Source organism: Lichenostomus cassidix, chromosome 25 (genome assembly GCF_008360975.1).
Source record: "Lichenostomus cassidix isolate B80296 chromosome 25, HeHo_3.0, whole genome shotgun sequence".
Classification (NCBI taxonomy): Eukaryota; Metazoa; Chordata; class Aves; order Passeriformes; family Meliphagidae; genus Lichenostomus; species Lichenostomus cassidix.
The window spans coordinates 3,764,843-3,775,848 of record NC_139505.1 but is presented as its reverse complement, the minus strand read 5'-3'; the positions used below and the strand labels follow the sequence as shown (position 1 = coordinate 3,775,848).

At 52.6% G+C, this 11,006-nt stretch overlaps 2 long non-coding RNA genes across 2 annotated transcripts in view; one reads left to right on the top strand and one right to left on the bottom strand.

The window, feature by feature from the left end:
* Positions 1-844: 844 nt before the first annotated feature.
* Positions 845-11,006, bottom strand: part of LOC146427372 (uncharacterized) — a 52,135-nt gene continuing 41,973 nt past the window's right edge. Inside the window, exons 2-3 of the long non-coding RNA XR_014856540.1 lie at positions 950-1,034; positions 845-915 (exon numbers count right to left, since the gene is read on the bottom strand). This is a non-coding gene — a long non-coding RNA (uncharacterized LOC146427372). The remainder of the gene's footprint in view (positions 916-949; positions 1,035-11,006) is intronic.
* Positions 2,407-3,176, top strand: LOC146427374 (uncharacterized). The gene is made up of 3 exons (XR_014856541.1): positions 2,407-2,511; positions 2,831-2,860; positions 3,158-3,176. It is a non-coding gene; the product is annotated as an uncharacterized LOC146427374 (long non-coding RNA).

Genomic DNA, 11,006 nt, shown 5'->3' with positions numbered 1-11,006 from the left:
CTGGGAATTTAATTAAAAATAGGGATGGGAAAATGAGGAATTCCCAAAAAAAATAAGGTTAGAAAAGGGAATTTTATTAGAAAAATGGGAATTTCTGGGATCTTTTCCCTAAAAAATGGGAATTTCTGGGAATTTAATTTTTAAAATGGGGTGGAAAAGAGAATTTTAGGGGAAAAAATGGGAATTTCTGGGAATTTGACCCAAAAAAAAGAGGATTGGGAGAGAGAATTTTGTTGGGAAAAAGGGTTGGGATCGGGAATTCCATTTGGGATCAGGAAAATCGGAATTTGGGATCAGGAATTCCCCTTTGGCACGAGGAAAGAATTCCAGGAATTCCAAGAATTCCAGTTAATTGTGAATTCCTAGTTAATTATCAATCAAATCCCAGGAAATCCCAGCTGGTTAATTATCAACCCCAAATCCCAGAAAATCCAATTCCTAATTAATCAGCAACCCCAAATCCCAGAAAACTCCAAAAATCCCAAAAACCTCAAAAAATCCCAAAAACAACAAATCCCAAAAACCTCAAAAAATCCCAAATCCCAAAAACCTCAAAAAATCCCAAAAAACCTCAAAAAATCCCAAATCCCAAAAAATCCCAAATTTCAGTTAATCCCAACTCCAAATCCGAAAAAATTCCAAATCTCAGTTAATCAATCAACCTAAAATCCAAAAAAATTCAACCCCAAATCCCAAAAACCTCAAAAAATCCCAAAAAACTCAAAAAATCCCAAAAACCTCAAAAAATCCCAAATCCCAAAAAATCTCAACCCCAAATCCCAGAAAATCCTGAAAAATCCCAAATCCCAGAAAATTCCAACCCCAAATCCCAGAAAATCCTGAAAAATCCCAGAAAATCCTGAAAAATCCCAAATCCTCGGAAAATCTCAACCCCAAATCCCAGAAAATCATCAACTCCAAAAAATCCCAAATCCCAGAAAATTCCAACCCTAAATCCTTAAAAAATCCCAAATCTCAGTTAATCAATCAACCCCAAATCCCAAAAAACTCAAAAAATCCCAAAAAATCTCAACCTGAAATCCGAAAAAACTCAAAAAAATCCCAAATCCCAGAAAATCCTGAAAAATCCCAAATCCTTGGAAAATTCCCATCCTGGATTTAATTCCCAAATTTTCCACCCCAAATTCCATCCCAAGGAATTAATCCCAAATTTCACCCCAAATTCCCAACCCCGAGGGATTCAATCCCAAATTTTTCACCCCAAAATTCCCGAATTTTGCACCCCAAAAATAATCCCATATAATTTTCCATATTTCCCACACAATTTCCCATACAATTCCCCATTTATTTTCCCATATAATTTCCCATACAATTTCCCATATAATTAATTTCCCATCTAATTAATTTCTCATATAATTAATTTCTCATATAATTAATTTCCCATATAATTAATTTCCCAAATAATTTCCTATACAATTTCCCATATAATTTCCCATATAATTAATTTCCCATACAATTTCCCAAATAATTTCCCATTTAATTTATTTCCCATATTACCTAATTTTCCATACAACTTCCCATATAATTAATTCCCCATATAATTAATTCCCCATATAATTAATTTCCCATATAATTAATTCCCCATATAATTAATTTCCCATACAATTTTCCATATTTCCCATACAATTCCCCATTTATTTTCCCATATAACTTCCCATACAATTTCCCATATAATTTCCTAATTAATTTCCCATATCGTTTCCCATATAATTAATTTCCCAAATAATTTCCCATTTAATTTCCCATATTGTTTAATTTCCCATATAATTTCCCATATAATTTCCCATACAATTTCCCAATTTCCCATATAATTTCCAGTTTCCCATACAATTTCCCAAATAATTCCCCATTTAATTTATTTCCCATATTATTTAATTTCCCATACAATTTCCCAAATAATCCCATATAATTTTCCATATTTCCCACACAATTTCCCATCTAATTTCCCAAATAATTCACCAAATAATTTCCCATTTTTCCATATAATCCCATATAAATTCCCATATAATTTCCCATACAAATTCCCATACAATCCCAAGGATAAAAATCCGGGAATTCAATGACCCTAAAATTTTGGGAACAGGAATTCCAAGGAGGAGTTTTTGGGATTTTTTTGGGGGATTTCTTTTTGGGATTCCAAGGTGGATTTGGGGAATTTCAAGGGGGAATTTTTGGGATTTTTTTTTTTATTTCCAGGTGGGATTTTTGGGATTCCAGGTGGGATTTTTCCAAGAGGGATTTTTGGGATTTCCAATTGGGATTTTTAGGATTCTGGAGGGATTTTTCCAAGGGGGATTTTGGGATTTTTGGGATTCCAGGTGGGATTTTTTAGGATTCCGGAGGGATTTTTCCAAGGGGGATTTTGGGATTTTTGGGATTCCAGGTGGAATTTTTTAGGATTTGGGAATTTTCCCAAATAGCTTTATGGCATCCCCAAAACCCCAAAACTCCCATTGGGGATTTTATGGGATCTATATAGGAATCCCATAGGTTATAGGGTTGCCCATAGGATTTCCGATAGGTTTTAGGGTTTCCCATAGGATTTCCCAGAGGTTATTGGGTTTTCCATAGGATTTCCCATAGTTTATAGGGTTTCCCATAGGGTCCCATAGTTTATAGGGTTTCCCATAGGATTTCCCATAGTTTATAGGGTTTCCATAGGATTTCCCACAGGTTATAGGGTTTCCCGTAGGGTTCCACAGGTTATAGGGTTTCCCACAGGTTATAGGGTTCCCATAGGGTTCCATAGATTATAGGGTTTCCATAGGAATCCCATAGGTTAGTGGGTTTTCCATAGGATTTCCCAGAGGTTATAGGGTTTTCCATAGGGTTCCCATAGGTTATAGGGTTTCCCACAGGGTTCCACAGGTTACAGGGTTTCCCATAGGAATCCCATAGGTTATAGGGTTTTCTATAGGTTCCCATAGGTTATAGGGTTGCCCATAGGGTTCCCATGGGCTGTAAGACCCCAAAGTCTATAGGGTCCCATAGGTTATAGGGTCTCCTATAGGGTTCCCATAGGTTATAGAGTTTCCCATAGGATTTCCCAGAGGTTACAGGGTTTCCCATAGGGTCCCATAGATTATAGGGTTTCCCACAGGATTCCATAGGTTATAGGATCTCCCATAGGTTATAGGGTCTCCCATAGGGCTGCAGGGACTATAGGATTTCCATAGGTTCTGATGACCCCAGAGGTTATAGGGTCCCTATAAATTATAGGGTCCTCATTGGCTATAAGGACCCCATAGGTTATAAGGACCCTAAAGTCTATAGGATCCCATAGGTTATAGGGTCCCAGAGGTTACAGGGACCCCACAGAGTATAGGAACCCCATAGGTAATAGGGACCCCAAAGTTTATATAAACCCCACAGGTTATAGGGTCCCAGAGGTTATAGGGAGCCCAAAGTCTATAGGATCCCATAGGTTATAGGGACCCCATAGGTTATAGGGACCCCAAAGTCTATAGGGTCTCCCATAGGTTATAGGATCTCCCATAGGGTTCCTATAGGGTTCCCATAGGTTATAGGGTTTTCCATAGGGTTCCTATAGGGTTTCCAGATGTTATAGGGTTTTCTATAGGGTTCCCAAGGGCTGTAGGGCCCCAGGAACTATAGGGTTATAGGATCTCCTATAGGGTTTCCCACAGTGTTCCCACAGGCTATAGGGACCCCAAAGTCTATAGGGACCCCAGAGGTTATAGGACCCCACAGAGTATAGGAACCCCATAGGTTATAGGATCCCCACAGGTTATAGGATCCCAGGAACTATAGGGACTCCATAGGCTATAGGATCCCAGAGGTTATAGGGTCCCTATAAATTATAGGGTCCTCATTGGCTATAAGAGCCCCATAGGTTATAAGGATCCCAAAGTCTATAGGGTCCCAGAGGTTACAGGGACCCCACAGGTTATAGGGACCTCACAGGTTATAGGGTCCCAGAGGTTATAGGGACCCCAAAGTCTATAGGATCCCACAGGTTATAGGGTCCCCAGAGGCTATAGGGACCTCACAGGTTATAGGGTCCCCACAGTCGATAGGATCCCATAGATTATAGGGTCCCCACAGGTTATAGGGACCCCAAAGTCTATAGGATCCCATAGTTTATAGGAACCCCACAGTCTATAGGATCTCATAGATTACAGGGTCCCCAGAGGCTATAGGGTCCCCACTGGCTGTAGGGTTCTAGTGTCCCTATAAGCTGCAGTGTCCCCAGAACGTATAGGCCACCACAGGCTATAGGGACAGCACACCATTAGGGGACAGCAGGACCCCAAACGGGACACTGGAATCCCTAAAGGGACAGCAGGACCCCATAAAGGGACACTGAGACCCCATAAAGGGACAGCAGGACACTACTGAGGGACATTGGGATCCCATAAAGGGACAGCAGGATCCCATAAAGGGACAGCAGGACACTACTGAGGGACATTGGGATCCCATAAAGGGACACTGGGACCCCATTAGGGGACAACAGGACACTACTGAGGGACATTGGGATCCCACAAAGGGACACTGGGACTCTATAAAGGGACAGCAGGATCCCATAGAGGGACAGCAGGACCCCATGAAGGGACAGCAGGACCCCATGAAGGGACACTGGGATCCCATAGATGGACAGCAGGACACTATAAAGGGACACTGGGACCCCATTAAGGGACATTGGGACTCCATAAAGGGACACCTGGATCCCATAAAGGGACACCTGGATCCCATAAAGGGACAGCAGAACCCCACAGAGGGACACTGTGACCCTATAAAGGGACAGTAGGACACTACTGAGGGACACTGGGACCCCATAAAGGGACAGCAGGACCCCCTAAAGGGACACAGCGCCCTATTAAGGGACACTGTGACCCTGCAAAGGGACACCTGGACCCTCTGGGTGTCACTCTGAGCCTCTCTGGTGTCACCCTGAGCCTGTCCAATGTCACCCTGACTCTGTCCAGTGTCACCCTGAGACCCTCCAGTGTCACCCTGAGCCTCTCTGGTGTCACCCTAACCACATTCTGTGTCACCCTGAGTCTCTCCCGTGTCACCAGGATCCCTTCTACTGTCCCCAGGACACTGTCCAGTGTCACCAGCACCCCCTGGGTGTCACCCTAAGCTCCTCCAGTGTCACCCTAACCACATTGTGTGTCACCCTGAGTCTCTCCTGTGTCACCAGGACCCTGTCTGGTGTCCCCAGCACCCTCTGGGTGTCACCCTGAGCCTCTCCTGTGTCACCAGGATCCCTTCTACTGTCCCCAGGACACTGTCCAGTGTCACCAGCACCCTCTGGGTGTCACCCTGAGCTCCTCCAGTGTCACCCTAACCACATTCTGTGTCACCCTGAGCCCCTCCTGTGCCACCAGCATCCTCTCCAGTGTCCCCAGGGCCCTGTCCCCTGTCACCAGCACCCTCTGGGTGTCACCCTGAGCTCCTGCTGTGTCACCCTGAGCCTCTCTGGTGTCACCAGGATCCCTTCCACTGTCACCAGGACCCTTTCCAGTGTCACCAGCACCCTCTGGGTGTCACCCTGAGCTCCTCCTGTGTCACCCTGAGCCTCTCCCGTGTCACCCTGAGCCCCTCCTGTGTCACCAGGATCCCTTCTACTGTCACCAGGACCCTTTCCAGTGTCACCAGGACCCTCTGTGTGTCACCCTGAGCTCCTCCTGTGTCACCTGAGCCTCTCTGGTGTCACCAGCACTCTCTTCCGTGTCACCAGCACCATCTGGATGTCACCCTGAGCCTCTCCAGTGTCACCAGCACCTTCTTCCGTGTCCCCTGAGCCCCTCCAGTGTCACCCTGAGCCATTCTAGTGTCACCAGCACCCTGTCCAGTGTCCCCAGCACCCTCTGGATGTCACCGTGAGCCCCTCCAGTGTCACCCTGAGCCTCTCTGGTGTCACCAGCACTCTCTTCCGTGTCACCTGCACTCTCTGCGTGTCACCCGGAGCTCCTCCCTTGTCACCTGAGCCCCTCCCGTGTCCCCAGGGCCACTCCCATGTCCCCGGGGCCACTCCCGTGTCCCCTGGCCCTGTCCCGTGTCCCCAGGGCTGTCCAGTGCCACCAGCACTCTCTTCCGTGTCACCCTGAGCCCCTCCCGTGTCCCCAGGGCCACTCCCGTGTCCCCTGGCCCTGTCCCATGTCCCCAGGGCTGTGTCCCGTGTCCCCAGCACTCTGTCCAGTGCCACCAGCACTCTGTCCAGTGCCACCAGCACTCTCTTCCGTGTCACCCTGAGCCCCTCCCGTGTCCCCAGGGCTGTGTCCAGTGCCACCAGCACTCTCTTCCGTGTCACCTCAGCCCCTCCCGTGTCCCCAGGGCCACTCCCGTGTCACCCTGAGGCTCTCCGGTGCCACCAGCGCCTTCTTCCGTGTCACCTGAGCCACTCCCGTGTCCCCAGGGCCACTCCTGTGTCACCAGCACTCTGTCCAGTGTCCCCAGCACCCTCTGGGTGTCACCAGGACCCTCTCTAGTGTCCCCAAGACCCTCTCCAGTGTCCCCAGGACCCTCTCTGGTGTCCCCAAGACCCTCTCCAGTGTCACCCTGAGCCTGTCCTGTGTCCCCAGGACCCCCTCTGGTGTCCCCAGGACCCTCTGGGTGTCCCCAGGACCTTCACCAGTGTCACCAGCACCCTCTCTAGTGTCCCCAAGACCCTCTCTGGTGTCCCCAGGGCCCTGTCCCATGTCCCCAGGGCCCCCTCTGGTGTCACCAGGACCTTCCTCCTTGTCCCCAGCACCCTGTCCCGTGTCCCTGAGACTCTCTCCAGTGCCACCAGGGCCCTCTGGGTGTCACCAGGCCACCCTCCGGTGCCACCTAGCCCCCTGTCCGATGTCCCCAAGCCCCTGTCCGATGTCCCCAAGCCCTCTCCGCTGTCCCTAGCCCCCTGTCCGATGTCCCCAACCCCCTGTGCGATGTCCCTAGCCCCCTCTCCGGTGCCACCAGGACCCTCTGGGTGTCCCCAGGCCACCCTCCGGTGTCACCTAGCCTCCTGTCCGATGTCCCCAAGCCCCTGCTCAGTGTCCCCAGCCCCCTGTCCAGTGTCCCCAACCCCTCTCCGGTGCCCCCAACCCCCTGTCCGATGTCCCCAACACCTCTCCGGTGCCACCTAGAGCCTCTCCGATGTCCCCAGCCCCCTGTCCGGTGTCCCCAACCCCCTCCCCGATGTCCCCAACCCCCTGTCCGATGTCCCCAGCCCCTGTCCGGTGCCACCTGGAGCCTGTCCGATGTCCCCAACCCCCTGTCCGATGTCCCCAAGCCCTCTCCGCTGTCCCCCACCCCCTCCTCAGTGTCCCCAACCCCCTGTCCGATGTCCCCAGCCCCCTGCTCAGTGTCCTCAGCCCCCTGTCCGTGCTGCACGGAGCCTGTCCGATGTCCCCAACCCCGTGCAGTCATCCCCAGCCCCTGCTCAGTGTCCCCAACCCTTTCCGGTGCCACCTGGAGCCTGTCCGTGTCCCCAACCCCTGTCCGATGTCCCCAGCCCCTGTGCGATGTCCCCAGCCCCCCACCCAGCGGACAGCCCCTGTCCGATGCCCCTAGCCCCTGTCCGGTGTGCCCACCTCCCGCTGTCCCCAGCCCCTGTCCGCTGTCCCACCCCCCTCCGCTGTCCCCCGTGTCCTCTCCCTCCCCCCCGCACTCACCTCTCTCTCTCTCTCTCTCTCCCGCCGCCAACAGCGCAACCTGTTACCTTGCCCAAGCCACGCTCCCCGCCGCTGATTGGCCAGCAGGGAGCCAAACCCCGCCCAGGGGGCGTGGCGTTGGGCTACAGACCACGCCCAGCAGCGCACCGGTGCGCAGTCACGTGCTGGCGCCGCCATCTTGGGGAGGGAGGCGGGAACTTCCGGGAGGGAGGGAGGAACTTCCGCCACACTCAAAATGGCGGGGGAAGGTAAGAGCGGCTTGCGCATGCGCCGTGTGGTTATAACAGCCATATTGAGAAGGGAGCGAGGGCGAGAATGAATCCCCGCCGCTCTCAAGATGGCGGGAAAGCCGCGCCCATAACTACGGCGGCCGGGAGAGGCCGCGAATACCCTTTGCGTGCTGAGTCAGGTGGTGGCGCCGCCATCCTGGGGAGGGAACGGCGCCTTCCCGTGGCGTTTGGGGCTCAAAGCCACAGAAAAGCGGGAACGATTCCCCCACAGAGGGGATTTACGGTGCCCCCAGAAACAGGAGCAACTTCCATAGGGGATTCCATAGGGAAGTGATTGTTTCCGCAGGGACACCCAACATGGCTGCCAGGCCGCGCCCGCCCCTCACGGCGGCCGAAAAGAGTGTTTCCGCCATCTTGGGGAGGGAACGGCGCCTTCCCATGGCGTTTGGGGTTCAAATCCAGGGAAAAGCGGGAGCGATGTCCCTGAAGAGGGGCAAAAACAGGAGAATCCCCCAAAAAAAGCTTCTTCCCCCAAAATCAGGAGCGAATTCCAAAGGGGATTCCCCAGGGAAGGGATGGTTTCTATAGGAACACCCAACATGGCGGCCAGGCCGCGCCCTCCCCTCACGGCGGCCGGAAAGGGTGGCGCCGCCATCTTGGGGAGGGATCAGCGCCTTCCCATTGTTTTTGGGGCTTAAATCCAAGGAAAAGCGGGAGCGATGTCCCCGCAGAGAGGCAAAAACAGGAGAATCCCCCAAAAAACAGCTTCTCCCCCGAAACCACGAGCGAATTCCAGAGGGGATTCCCTAGGGAAGCGATGTTTTCAATAGGGACACCCAATATGGCGGCCAGGCCGTGCCCTCCCCTCACAGCGACAGGAAGCGGTGTTTCCGCCATCTTGGGGAGGGAACGGCGCCTTCCTGTGGCGTGTGGGGCTCAAATCTAGGGAACAACGGGAGCGATTCCCCCATATAGAGCATTTACGGTGTCCCCAGAAACAGGAGCAACTTCCACAGGCGATTCCATAGGGAAATCCTCAGGGGATTCCCTAGGGAAGCGATGGTTTCTATCCGGACACCCAACATGGCGGCCAGGCCGTGCCCTCCCCTCACGGCGGCATTTGCTGGGCGCAGGCGCGGTGCGGCTCGGCAGTGACTAAGATGGAGGCTCCGGTGGCTGCGGTGGCTCCGGTAGCTCCGCCGCCGTTCTGGGCCGGCGGGCCCGCCCCGGGACAGAGCTACATCCCGCGGGCTTTTCCCGGGATAACCGGGATGAGCGGGAGCGGGACGGGAGCGGGAGCAGCCGCCATGCCAGCCAGCCGGACCCTGTGAGGGGAAAGGGCGGGAAATGGCGGGGGGGGGAGGCTGTGAGGGGAATGGGTACTGGGGGGACTGGGAGGAGAAACTGGGCAGACTGGGAGGGTTATGAGGGCAAACTGGGAGGGCTGTGAGGGCAAACTGGGCAGACTGGGGAGACTGGGAGGGTTATGAAGGGAAACTGGGCAGACTGGGAGGGATGGGAAGGCAGACTGGGAGGGTTGTGAGGGCGAACTGGGCAGACTGGGAGGACTGTGAGGGCAAACTGGGCAGACTGGGAGGACTTTGAGGGCAAACTGGGCAGACTGGGAAGGTTATGAGGGCAAACTGGGCAGACTGGGGGGGATGGGAAGGTAAACTGGGCAGACTGGGAAGGTTATGAGGGCAAGCTGGGCAGACTGGGAGGGTTTTGGCGGCAAACTGGGCAGACTGGGGAGACTGCGAGGGTTATGAGAGCAAAGTGGGCAGACTGGGAGGGATGGGAAGGCAAACTGGGCAGACTGGGAAGGTTATGAGAGCAAACTGGGCAGACTGGGAGGGATGTGAGGGCAAACTGGGCAGACTGGGAAGGTTATGAGGGCAAACTGGTCAGACTGGGAAGGTTATGAGGGCAAACTGGGCAGACTGGGAAGGTTATGAGGGCAAACTGGTCAGACTGGGAAGGATGGGAAGGCAAACTGGGCATACTGGGAGGTCTGTGAGGGCAAACTGGGCAGACTGGGAGGTCTGTGAGGGCAAACTGGGCAGACTGGGGAGTGAGGAGGGGCCCTGAGGGCTGAGGGGTGCAAACTGGGAGCCAAACTGGGAACCAAACTGGGATGAACTGGGAGACAACCTGGGAATCAATTCAGGAGCTAAACTGGGAATCAATTTAGGAGCTAAACTGGGAATCAATTCAGGAGCTAAACTGGGAATCAATTTAGGAGCTAAACTGGGAATCAAACTGGAACCAAACTGGGATGAACTGAGAGCCAAACTGGAAGCTAAACTGGGCTGAATGGGGAGCCAGACTGGGAGCCAAACTGGGATGAACTGAGAGCTAAACTGGGCTGAATGGGGAGCCAGACTGGGAGCCAAACTGAGATGAACTGGGAGCCAAACGAGGAGCCAAACTGGGAATGAATTTAGGAGCCAAACTGCGAATCAGTTTAGGAGCTAAACTGGGAACCAAACTGGGAATAACTGGGACCCAATCTGCTCCAAACTGGTCTGAACTGGTCCCAACTGGTCTCCTTTCCCCCCCAGCACCCCGATGGTGACGGGCAGCTCGGTGCTGGGGCTGAAGTTCCAGGGCGGGGCCATGCTGCTCTGAACTGGTCTGAACTGGAAGCCAAACTGGGATGAACTAGGAGCCAACCTGGGAACCAAACTGGGAGCTCAACTGGAAATCAATTTAGGAGCTAAACTGGGAATCAAACTGGGATGAACTGAGAGCCAAACTGGAAGCTAAACTGGGCTGAATGGGGAGCCAGACTGGGAGCCAGACTGGGATGAACTGAGAGCTAAACTGGGCTGAATGGGGAGCCAGACTGGGATGATCTGAGAGCCAAACTGGGAACCTAACTGGGAGCCAAACTGGGCGGAATGGGGAGCCAGACTGGGAGCCAAACTGGGATGAACTGAGAGCTAAACTGGGCTGAATGGGGAGCCAGACTGGGAGCCAAACTGGGATGAACTGGGAGCCAAACGAGGAGCCAAACTGGGAATGAATTTAGGAGCCAAACTGCGAATCAGTTTAGGAGCTAAACTGGGAACCAAACTGGGAATAACTGGGACCCAATCTGCTCCAAACTGGTCTGAACTGATCTGAACTGGTCCAA